The following is a 13247-nucleotide window of genomic DNA, read 5'->3' as shown; positions in this document are numbered from 1 at the left end:
TTCTCGAAAGAGTATCTGAACCAAGACTATGGAGGGGGTGCTTAACAATCAGTCTTAAGCTGCACTTAAACGGTTGAGACATCATTTTGTTTGCTTTAACATGTGCTCTTAAGCTCGGGAACTCTTAAGCTCATACTCCTGAAAATCACAGCGGGAGAAATTCGTTTTCAGAGTTGCTGTTTCCTAAGATGCCTCTGTCTGTCCCCCTGGTATCCTCCCCCGCTCCAGCCCCACCTGTCTGGGCATCGCTCTCTGTGGGTCTCCTCTCCTGCCTTTTCTCTGATTTCCTCGCTCTTGTCTTCTCCTGTCTCTTGTAACTCTGCAGGGGCAGGAAGGACACATTTTCCCTTCGGAGGGGTCTCCAGCCTGTTTATTAAAGTTGCAAAGTGGTGCTCCCACCTTGGTTTGACTGCTTTTCGTGGACTCTGTTGGTAGCTGTATTTGTTTTCTCGGCGTCGGTGATGTCGGTGTCTAAGCAGGATGGGGGTGGAGACTCCGAACAGCTAATTGCTCACAGAGGGCGTCCTTGAATCTAAAATTAGTAAGGACTCTTCCAGCCATAAGATGGGAGTCTGGGAATGTTGGACGACTCCAGGAACACTTTTTGGAAGTTTAGCCATTTTCTGGCAAAGGCAGGGGAAATTGGAAGTCGACCAAGTGCTTCACAGATGCCAAAGAACCTCAGTACCTGAACTTGGGAAAGTTTAAAGCTGGTGGGGCGTAGGCGGAGTGGTAGCGTGTCGCCCTGGTCAAGGAGATTTTGGAACTGTGTTATCGATTTATCGATTCAGTTTATTACTTGAGACTTCCTAAACTTTTTCACTGGTCCATTGAGGCCCAGAAATGGGTCTAGAAGGCTAGTCATAGAAACCAGTGACATAAACCGTGGATGAGGCGCCAGGTAGAAGTCGTGATTTATGACAGAGTGGTGTCCCTGGCCTTCCTGATGACGGCCAGGTGCTTGTCCGACTTGCCAGGCTTAAGCTGAGAGCAGTTTGGGACCTGGCATTTTGAACATGTTCCAAGATGTAATCAATTTTAGTTCCTCCGAAACATGATTACCTCTATGAAAACACAGTGGTGTTTTAAAAATTTTTTCCTCATAGGAATATTATTTAGGAGAGCTCAGTTTTTAGGACCTTTATACGCTTGACTCTTGATGATCTTAAATTTTACTTGTCTAAGGAAAGAGAAAGAAGCGATAAAAGGAGGGAGGGCAGAACATCCCAGTCTGGGTGTCACAGGGAGTATCACATATTTAAAATAATGCTAAAATGCAAAGCACCCTGCACTGTAGCCGGGAAGGAAAGCCTTTACGAGTGGAGCTAAATCAGCGTGGGCTTACTGGCCCCAGAGACGCTGTTTTACAGTTTAACAAAACACTTCCACATGCATTATTTCATGTGAGACTTTCTGCTCGGGCAGCAGCTGTTCTGTCCACACACCTGCCCCCACACATGCTCGCGTGAAGAGCCCAAGTCTTCCCCTGATCTCTTGAGCCAAGTGAGAAGTATGAAGTACTTGACTGACGAAGATGTGATTTTCTTTTTTTCCCACAAGCCCACAACTAATGAAGGATAATTAGTTTTTTAGGTGAATTTGCTTGTATTCTTTTTTTTTGCGGGGGGGGGGGGGGTACCATGCTGCCAACTGTATAATGAAGGCATTTTAGTAGAGAAAACTTCACTTCTCAGAAAATGGGCATTCGTTACAAATGGAGTCCTGAAAATAGTGTGTTTGAAATAAGATCACTAAGTTTCGTGTTAATTTTTTTGCTTTAGAGAAGAAGGTGACATTCTTGAGAGCCGTACATTAAAACGTTATTAGTGGCGTGTTCGATGACAGTGATGGCGCTAAATCCTCGTCTTGCTCAAAGACAGACAATAAACAGAGAAATTAAAAAGTAGGGATTACTGTAAGTTACTTGACAGGGATAAACAATGGGCTATATAGGAAATAACCAGAAGGCCTGTTTTAGATCAAAGGTGTTTCTGAGGTGTTGCCGTTTAAACAGCTGATCTCCAAAGGATAGAAGGATGCCCGCGCTGCCAAAGGAAAGTGTTCTGGGGAGAAGGAACAGTAAATGCAGGACCCTGAGGTCCTCAGGAAGCAGTGGCCGGGCCACCATGATGGGGGCACACGGAGCAGGAGGGGGAGCAGTATCCAAAGAGTCCTAAGTGGGAGAAAAAAGCAGGGCCTTGGCGGCCACGAGGACTTGGCTGTGTTCGGATATGTTACTTCTCAAATTATGTTTTGAAGAGATCCTTCTGGTCATGTGGGAATGAGCTAGGCCGCCATTATGGCAGCCCGAGGCACAGTAACTTGGTTTTGTGGTCCGAAGTGGGAAGAGGTGGATGGATATGAGATCCAGGCTTTTCATGTTTACATTCCTAGTATTTGTCCCATTTTACAAACAGACGGGGATAGTCAGTAATTTTCCAAAGGTCTCAGCTCATGTGGAACAGGTAATAGGATACAAATCCAGCTCTGATTGTTTACAGACTTCATGCGTTTTCTTGCTAAAGTAGACCTCCTTCAGTCAGCAGTGCACATGAATATGAATGTGTGAATCAGTTTTCATTTAAATACATATGTGTTTCTTTTCTATGTTATTATTTATTTATTTATTTATTTAAGTAGGCTCCATCACGGGGCTTGAACTCACGGCACTGAGATCGAGTTAGACGCTTAACTGACCAAGCCACTCAGGCGCCTCTAGACTTCCCTAGTGGAAATAGTCTTAGAAACTCTTGTCGATTGCTTCTTTCCCAGGGCAGGAATTCATTCCATAACACATAGGGCAGATTCGTGACCTCATATAAATTTATTTTGGTGCACAATTTTTTGTAGATTTTTTCCATAATTCTTTTTTTTTTTAAATCATTCAGAAGTATTCTCCAGTGATCTTTAACTTTGAACTTCAGTATCATTAATCCATGTTTTTAAAAAACCTCTCATATTTGGGTACATATGCCACTCTGTTCTCAAGTGGTCATGTGTGTGTTCTCACTCCACTTTTGTCTGTAGAAATTTGCTGTTTTATACAAATGAGTTCATAAATTTTTCATTTCTTCACTATTTCTAAGTACTGAAAACAATATTCCTAATCTGTATTAAATGCTCAAGAAGTTCAGTTAATTGAATGAATTACTCTTTTAGGACTTCTAAGTAAGGATTCCCACGCATCATGGTACGTAGTCTGTAGTTCATGTACTAGAAGGTTGGCATAAGAGCACAGAGATAGAGGAGGACAGTAAACACAAAATTTAGACTGTGGGCCCGCTGCTGTGGGATTCCACATTTACGACGCGGGCCTTCCATCGGCATCCCAGTAATTCACTGCAGATTAGCTACACCATTCTCGTCCCGGTTATATAGCCGTGCTTTTTTTGGCTTGTGCTGCAACCCGATCTTTTCCCTTGGTCAGTGCTGTAGAGTTTGTTTCATGGTAGCTCTCCTGCATCAAGGCCTTCCCTTAAGATTTCCCTAAAGCTGCATATGTTTTCAGTCTGTGTCCTTAGATCAGCTCTTGCTTCCCATCATCGGCCTCCAACAACCCTGAAATTTTACCTCCTTTCTGAATTCTTTGCTGAATAATAAGGCATAAGTTAACACTTGGTCACTTACGCCTCCAGTCCCCGGCCCAGTACACGCACACTTCGCTCTTCCTCACTATATGACATTCCCTTGACCACCCCCCTCCGTGTGTATAACTTCTTGCTCCTATGATAAGGGGTTGGTTACTATGAATCACATGCTCAAAATGGGAAATGGAAGAATTTTATTCTTGCCAGCAACCCATTGGTACCAACATGCCTGTTTTTATCAGCATCCTTCGAAAAGCTAGTAGGGAACTCACAAGCTGGTGAATGATAGTTTTCACCTAACGTAGCTCAGTAGCTAAACTCAGGGTGAGTATTCCCGAGACGCATGTTAACACAAGAGGACACTACCTATCTGAAACTTTGTGCAAAACTAGCATACCAGAAAGAAGGGCATCAGAATCGAGGATTGATTGCTGATGTAAACTGACTTTAGTCCAAGGCCCATTTCTGTTTTACTAATTTTATAACTTTAGGTACCTGGAAAAATATTGCCTACTAGTAATAATATGATTTTTCACATTATTGATGGTTTATTGAGAACGTACTTTATAGCCTGTGATTAAAAGTGTCTGGTGAATCCTTAAAAGATTTGCAACCATGTTTTGTGCGCACTGAATGAAAATATTTACAGAGGACAGCCCCATCCCTGTCCATGATGTTTGGGCAGGACACATGACCTCATTAGCTAAACTCAGAGGAGTAATTTGTCTTTAAGTCTAGTGTCATTTTCCCGAGAAATACTCCATCCTTCCTAAGTTTGCTTTCTCTAAGACAGTTCGACCTCGCGTCAAACGAAAGATGCAAGGAGACTCAGGCCTGAGGACAACTGCACACATCTGCCCAGTTGCAGTCCGATTCCCTGAAAAGATTTGACTCAAGTATTGGCTTCTCTGTCCGGATGGTGGGTTTTTGCTTCCTTTCGTTCAGCTTGTAACTCTGGCTGGATCTCCTGAGACAGTTGCGGAGGAAGTAAATATGAGCGATGGCTGGGAAGGCTGGGTGTAACCCTGAGCTTGTATTATTAGGATGTTCAGATATAAACAGTAGGAGAAACGCTGCCAAAAACAAAAGGCAGTTCCCTCTCTGCTGGAAATATGTACAGCTCTATTTTCAGACTGATGGGAACACAATGTGGGTGTAGTTCAGAGGCTCACAAGGAGTCCCAGGCTTCGTGGCAGGAACGTAGAATTACCTGGACGGCCCTGGCCTTTCTTCTGACTTTCCATTGCCCCATGTTCCATGTGCCTTGTAGTCCCCCCAAATTTTGGATGTTGAATACCCGTGATGTCCGTGATTGAGGGATCCTGGAGATAGTGTGGACAAAAGACTAAGTTTGGTTTCTAGCTAAAGAATCATAAATGGGATCAGAGCCAGAGAGTTTTTTGGTAACCTCCCTCCCAAAAACATGGATATGTAATAGCAGAGTGTCTACCTTCCTCTGTCTTCCTCACTTCCAGCCACTTGCTAAACACAATTTCTTCCCTCTCGTACCCATCCAGTCTGTTGCCAGTCCTGCGTCTTGCTCATACTAGCTCAAAGATTCCATAGGGCAAAATCTGGAGAGAGGGGCTCATAATCATCTTCATTGGTCTCTTTAAAACTCAAATTATTAACGTCTCGACACTGTTGTTTCTTCCTTTTCTGTCTCCTAATTCTGCTAAGAATCAGAATCTGGCCAAGCCTAGTCTCAGAGTCGGAGTGTTGATAGTACAGAGAACCAGCTTATCATCCACTCATGGAAAAATCTCGATCTTAGAGGTCACCTTTTGGAAAAGAGACTTACGGGCAAACAGGTGTGTTACCATGTTTGTACTCGGGACTTGGCGTTCTATCTGGCCTATAGGAAGCACTCTGAATGTTTCCAGTGTAGCCACATAGTTCAGTCTTTAAGTTGTCTCTCAGTATGAGTGAGAAAGACACAGTTGTTGAAGAACAGCACCAAGACAAGGGCCGACTTATCTGTGATATCAGATTCTGAAACAGGGCAGAAGGACGGGGGAGATATTTTGTAACCTGGTTTATATCTCTTAAGCAGTTTATTTATATGGTAAGAACAATATGTTCACACAAGAAGACATTATGCTTGGTGTTGCTGTCACTGTCTACAGGATATGGTGGAAAATACTGATATGTGTTTTGACATTCTTTCTGCACTTGGTACACATGGCACTGGCCTCTGGTTAATGGCAGTGACCATAATTGGTAGCATCTGGCCCAGAATTCCAGCTCTGCCCCTGACTGTGTGGGCCGCTTGACCACCTTTGTCTAAATGAGCTTGCTTATCTCTAATTACTGTAAGCTTTTTTTCTCCTTCCTTTCTTTCTTTCTTTCTTTCTTTCTTTCTTTCTTTCTTTCTTTCTTTGTCTTTCTTTCTTTCTTTCTTTGTCTTTCTTTCTTTCTCTCTCTCTCTCTCTCTCTCTCTCTCTCTTTCTTTCTTTCTTTCTTTCTTTCTTTTTTTGTTTTTGGTGAGAGCACCCATGACATAGAACTTACCCCAGTAGGTGTACGGGTCAGTGATGCCACGGAACATTTGCACTGTTTGCGACTCTCACCACCATCTTTCTCCAGAACTTGATCATCTTTGCAGACTGAGACTCTACCCATTAAATAACAGTTCCACATTTCTCTCTCTCTACTCCTTATTTCTGGAAACCGCCATTCTGGGTTGTTCTGTTTTGTTTTGTTGTCTCTGTGAGTTTGACTACTCTGGTTAGCTCCTCTGCATGAAATTATACGGGGTTTGTACTTGGCTGACTGGCTTCTTTCACTTAGCATCCTGTCTGCAGGGCCAGCCATGTCGTGGCACATGTCAAAGGTTCCTTCCTTTTTAAGGGTGAACGGTAGTCCACTGTATGTGCATACCACATTTCGCGTATCCATCCGTCTGTTGATGGACATTTGGGGTGTTTCCACCTTTTATCTCTTGCGAACAGCACTACCGTGGACGTTGGAATACAAATATCCGTCCGAGTCCCTGCTGTCGATTCTTTTCAGCGTATACCCAGAAGTGGGATTGCTGGATCGGCCGTGTCGGACATTCCCTCCAGCGGTGCATGGGGTTCCGACCTCTCTGTGCCCTCGCCAACACTGTTATTTCCTCGGTGGTTTTTTGGAGGTGGGGATGTGATCGTAGCCACCCTAACGGCTGTGATACAGCATCTCGTTGTGGGTTTGACTTATGCACACTCACTTTTGCACTGGTTATGTTTGTAAGAGGCCAGAGGCAGGAGCTCTCCAGGCTGCCTCATGTCGCCCTCTTTGAAAGACATCAGAACACCTGAGACTCTGCGTGGGTGAACAGAGTGCGACTCTGTTCGAGAGTATGACTCTCGTCATACTCTTCCCCACGGGATTTCCTGTCTGTTACATGGTGGATTTTGACCGCTTTTTCTTATTTCTGTGGATTCTACCGTGTGCGCTAGCATACAGATCTGCTGCTGCTTCTGTCTGCAGAGGACGCCTCCCCAGCCCAGCTGCACGCTGCTGCTAGACTAGTCCAGTTTCAGTCCCCGCTGGTCTGTGTCCTGATGCCCCATACTCCCTTCCTCCCCACTACCCCACTTTATCGGTATGCTTCTAGCGTTAACTTCCTGGCCTAATCCCGCTCTCGCTCCCTTGCTTCTGTAATTGGGGGAAGGGTCCACCCTTGCTCAAGTATAAAGCCTAGATTCACTGTAGCCATACCCTCCACTCTTCTTTCTGGGAACTTTTGGTCTTTTTGTGCTCCTCAGAGACGTCTAAGGAAAGGGTCTGTCATCGGGGTTCCAAGGGTATGCTCCAGAACCACTGACTGGACACATACCCGTGTTTCTCTTAAGGGTTCCATGGCTTCCCTCAGATTCTTGGAAGGAGCCTGGGCCATGTAAGGCTATGAACTCCAGCTCTGAAGTGTCCTGATGGCTCATCCTTTTTTCCACGTGGCTGGAATTCCCTACCTCCCCCCTGTCTCCAGAGCATCCTGCCCACCCCATGGACCATCAGCCTTGCTAAGCTTTTCTCAACTATCTGAACCAGAGATAATAATTATTTTTTTCTTTTTTAAATCCTAGGAGCTTCCTTACTTCTTTAGGTTTCCAGTACTCATATACCTGTTGTATTTCAGTGACTACTCAGTGTTTCCCAGGCTGTGGTCCACGGTTGATTGAGTCGTGCCACAGGGTTATTTACCTCTGTCATCCTGGGGTATGGGAGGCAAATGGAACCCATGGCATTTCTCATTCAGAAGGGATCCTCACACTTGTGAACTGTGAGACCCACCCTGCCAGCTGTAGTCAGGGTCCCATCTTCCTCATCTGTCTGTTGCTGTGCCTTCGCACTGTTTCTTACGTAAGGCGGTGCCCCCAAAATGGTGCCTGGCCAGCTGTGTGGATGGATGTGTGTGTAGCTAACCGCCAGAGAGCTTCAGGAAGCCTTCTTATGCTACATTTCCCCATCCTTCCCTGGTGAAAAAGTCTTGATTTACTGGAAACTTGAACATTTTTCAATATAGGTTTTACTTTTAATTGTTTGTAAATGAGGCCTAATTCGGAAGAAGGAACCAGCTGACAGCTGCATTGTGGCCAGATTTGCTTAAGTGCCTTGTGTCCATAGAGATGGTGAGTCTCCTTGGCACATCGCTGTTAATTAGCTGTCGGTGACCGAAAGAGGCATCTGGACAGACAGCCCAAAACAGAAGACATTTCTCTCAGTGGCAGCATTCTGATACTCAGAAACTTGGCACCCAGAGTTCCATATATTTGTTTCATTTTCTTATTTTATTTTCTAAATATTCTTGTCCGAGGTAAACTGGGACTTTGTTTTCCAACTAATTACCTCCAGAGATCTGAATTATACTTCGCCAGACTGTTTCAGTTTAGTATTGTTACTAAAGCTTGTTTAAACAATTGTTGAATTCCAAGACAAAGGAAAAAGTCAGAAGAGGCACTTGTGGGGCTGAGTAGAAAACGCCCTTGCTGTTTCTGAGTATGTCCTGACTGGCCCAGTTCCTCCACGGTTGGCTACCTCGGGTGGGTTGGTTTGTTTATCCATCTGGTAAATGGAGGCAGAGTGATAACCCCGACGGCTCTCAGTCCTAACTTTTCATTCTCTGTAAAGTCACTGCAGATGATGAATTCAAAGATTAATCATTAGGCATCCACCGTAAAATCCACGCTTGTCACTCGGTTGGGAAACCCACGGAATTAAGATGTGCTTCCCTTCTCAAAAAGCTCACCCTTCAGAGCAGACGCTGTCACCAGTACAGTTAGTACGCGGGGATACTGTCCGCGAATCTAACCTCACGGGGTGTGTGTGAGCTCCTCTCCGAAATGGCATCATGCCTCCTCCTGGGGCAGGAGAGAGACCCAGTCCAGCTGACGGTATTTTATAAACTTCAGTACTGTGAATCTAGAGATATCAAGAGGTGTTTACAGTTTTAATTCTGATCTTACCTGTTCTGTTAAATAAAACGTGCTCTTTCCAAAGTCACGAGAAACGTCACAGTTGCCCAGTCCAGTAACTTCTAACTTTCATCTCCTTTGACATCTCTGCAGCAGTTGGCACCTTGGACCTACCATCTCTTCTCAAACCTCTGCTTCCTTAACTTGTGTGAAACTGAAGCTCTCTGAATGCTTCTGCTTCTACAAGGGTGTGGCAGTCTCTGACTTCCCCACTCTCCGCATTGTGCAATCCCTTGCCTGCAGCCGAAGTAGAGTGGTTAACTCTGGCCCCAGGTCTCTCTGTGTCATTTGTGACTTGGCCAGAAATACGCGCAGCATTTACAACGTGGTTACTGCTTATGGCGCTCCGCTCATTCTCCTTTCTATTAATTACAGCTCACGTTGTCCCAGGCAGCACACATCTCAGTGTGTGCAAGGCCCACAGTAACCAACCACTTCCACGTCTCTCTCACATAAACTGGAAATCCTTGCAGGACACTTTCTTGAGTACTTCTGCTTTTAAGGCTTCACAGAATGATTTGATATATAGGAGATATTTAATACTTTTTTTTTTATTAAATAAGGAGAGAGGCAAACCTAAGGGTGATGCACATTACATCTTCATACTGTCTTCCTTTCCTAGAAAGTAACCAACAGATTAAAATATATTTTCCATTTAAAAAATATATACTCCCAGGGCACCTGGGTGGCTCATTCAGTTAAGCGTCTGCCTTCTGTTTGGGTCATGATCCCAGGGTCCTGGGATTGATTAAGCCTGGCATCCTGCTTCCCTGCTCAGCTGGGAGTCTGCTTCTCCCCCACCCAACCCCGCCATCCCCACTCATATGCTCTCTTGTGCTCTCTCTCAAATAAATAAATAAATAAAATCTTTAAATAAACACACACACTCCCGGGAGATACCACTTCACACCTCCTAGGATGGTTACAATCAGACAGATAAACAGACAAGAACAATTACAAGGGTTAGCACAGATACGGAAAGATAAAACATCAGTACGTTGCTGTAGGGACATCAAAAGGTGCAGGCCCTTTGGAGAGGTCTGGCAGTTCCTCAGAATGTTAAACGTGAAGGTATCACATGACCCAGCAGTTTCACTCCTAGGTGTAAACCCAGGAGAAGTGAAAACACCCAAACAAAAAGTTGTACATGGATTTTCATAGCAAGCATTATTCCATACTGCTAGAAAGTGAAAACAGCCCAAATGTCCATCAACTGAAGAATAAATAAACAAACAGAATGTGGGTATCCCCACACAGCGGAAGATGATTCAGTAGTAAAAGAATGAAGTACTGATACGTGCTGTGACATGGGGAAACCTTGAAAACCCTTTGTGAAGGAAAAGCAGCCAGTCGCCAGAGACCCATAATGTGTGGTTCCGTTTCTGTGAAGTGTCTGGAGTAGGCGAATCCACAGACACAGAAAGTGGACTCAGGATTGCCCAGAACTGGGAGGTAGAGGTGGGGTGGGTGCCAAGACTAGCAGGTACAGGATCTTCTTGGCGGGATGAAGTGTTCTCAACTCAGACATTGGTTACCAGTTATAGGACTCTGTGAAGATCCTAAGCCATTGAATCATATGCTTTAGGTGGGTGAGTTTTAAGAGTATATAATCACATCCCAGGAAAGATGTTAAAATGCCAAATTAAAAACACATGCATGTGCGCTTGCATGTGCACAGGCACACACACACACATTCAGTGTGCTGTGGTATCCTGGCTTTGATCCCGGAACAGAAAAGAACATTAGTGGAAAGAGAAACGAAATCCAAATCCAGTCTAGAATTTAGTTAATGGTAATGTACCGATGTCAGTTTCCTACTACCCACAAATGTACCAGGGTTATGTAAGACGTTTCTCTTAGAGACACTGGGGAGGGAGGGGTATATAAGAACTATGTACTATCTTTGTAACTTTCCTGCCAGCCTAAAGCTCCGATGAAATAGAAGATTTCCCAAGTTAAATTTAAAAAACAAAAAGTAATTTGTAAAGAAAAATTTGGGAAACTACCGAAAAGTTAAAGTAGATATTGTTTCTTTCTTTCTTTTTTTTTTTTTTTTAAAGATTTTATTTATTTATTTGACAGAGAGAGATCACAAGTAGGTGGAGAGGCAGGCAGAGAGAGAGAGAGGAGAAAGCAGGCTCCCTACTGAGCAGAGAGCCTGATGTGGGGCTCGATCCCAGGACCCTGAGATCATGACCTGAGCTGAAGGCAGAGGCTTAACCCACTGGGCCACCCAGGCGCCCCTAGATATTGTTTCTTTACCTTTATTCAAGCATAATCATTCAATGAATAACTGAATCAGATTAAGGTTTTTCACCACATAGGTGTGATTCTGTCAAGAGACTTTTGCCTTCCACTGTGTTTAAATGTTTTAATACTATTTAATATATACTAACTGTCAAAACTGCGATAGGTACGAGGTTTTACCCCACTTGAAGGTTCCCAAGTTAGCCTGACAGTTTCTGGGGTGCTAGCTGAAGTCACAGGGCTCCTGGGTCCAGGGACAAAGGAGTTTATTGCTTATCGCACAAAAAAGCACCATGCGTTTCGCTTCCTTGTTGGTTCCTCTTGCTTCCCAAGTCTCCCAAGGGCAGCACAGAGCAGCGCAGGAGGGCGCTGTGTCACAGCTGAGAAACCCCACCCTTAGGAAACCTCAGTTTTTATAATGGGCAGTGAGCCTGCCTGATCTTTGCCCTTGATTGAGACATTATCTTTATTATGGGAGACAGTAAACAAACCTACCCTTTGCTTTGGAAAGAAACAGTATCTCTCTTTTTCAAGGCTGTTTGATTTACAGACGTTTTGGAAAAGATAGTTTAGAACAGAAGGACAATCAGTGCCTTTGCTCACAAGACCTGGGGAAGATAAGAGAGACACACAAAGACGACTCTTCCACCATTAATATGTTCTCACCACTGTTATTCAGAAATGGGTGTAATCACCTGGGTGGCTGAGTTGGTTAAGCCTCCAGCTCCTGATTTCGGCTCAGGTCATGATCTCAGGGTTGTGAGATCGAGCCCTGTGTCAGGCCCCACTCAGTGTGGAGTCTGCTTGAGATTCTCTCTCTCCGTCTCCCTCTACCCCTACCACCACTCATGCTCATTCTCTCTCTCAAATAAATTAGTCTTTAAAAAAAGATTTGATTTAATCTTAATTTCATTATTATGTGTTAATTTTGATAAATATTTTAATTTTGATTTAAACAATACATTATTGTAGTTACATACGATTAATGTATTAGTCACATTATGTATTTATCTATATATATTATACATTTTGCAAATTGTTTAACTTACTTTTTCTAATATACAGATGCCTAAAATGAAATGAAAGGTATAATCAGTTAGTCCCTTACATATTGAAGGCCGAGAATGTTCAGTTTACTCATTGGCTGTGGAATTGAGAAGGCAATGAAAAATATCCTGAGATAAAGAATTTGTGCAAAGGTTCCTAAATTTTAATGAAACTAGAGGATTGTAATGTTAAGGTGTTTGGTAGTTATAAAAACTAAAAACATATGTATTGCACTTATATTTAAGGGATTTTTTTCAGTTCTGTTGGAATATAATTTATATACAGTAAAAATCAACTTAAGTTCACAATTTGATGAGTTTTGACAAATGTTTAAGTTATGTATAATAATATCAAGAAATTATGTATAATAACTTCTGCAGTCATGGTAGGAATATTGCTGTCACTCCCAAAATTCCCTCCTGTCCCCTTGCAGTCATTCTGTTCCTCCAGTTGAATCACTAATAAACTTCTCACCCTATTTTTGCCTTTTCTAAAATACTGTATGGAACTATGTCCTAGGCAATGTTTTTTGTCTGGCTTTTTTTTTTTTTTTTTTTTTTTTTTCTATTAACATCATGTTCTTGAGACTCAATCATGCTGTTTGTATCAGTGGTTCATTCCTTCTTATTGTGAGTGTGTTGCATTGTATGAATGTACCACTATTTGTTTATCCATGTACCTGTTGACAGCAAATTGGGTTGTTTCTAGTTAGGGGCTCAGCCGCTCTGAGAATCCCAATAGAATTCTTTGTGCAAAGATACGTTTTGTTTTTCTTGGGTGAATGAATACCCATCACAGTGGGATTGTTGTGTTGTATTAAATGTCTGTTAGTGACATTATAAGAAATTGCTAACCTGTTGTCTAAAGCGGCTGTACTGTTTCACATTCTGGTAACGTATCAGTGCTCAGT

At 43.3% G+C, this 13247-nt stretch overlaps 1 protein-coding gene across 13 annotated transcripts in view; it reads left to right on the top strand.

The window, feature by feature from the left end:
• AKAP13 (A-kinase anchoring protein 13) overlaps window positions 1-13247 on the top strand; it is a 324413-nt gene that overhangs the window by 207173 nt on the left and 103993 nt on the right. The gene's annotated exons all lie outside the window — the stretch shown is intronic.

Source organism: Mustela lutreola, chromosome 7, assembly GCF_030435805.1.
Source record: "Mustela lutreola isolate mMusLut2 chromosome 7, mMusLut2.pri, whole genome shotgun sequence".
Lineage (NCBI taxonomy): Eukaryota > Metazoa > Chordata > Mammalia > Carnivora > Mustelidae > Mustela > Mustela lutreola.
This window is presented reverse-complemented; position numbering and strand designations above follow the sequence as displayed.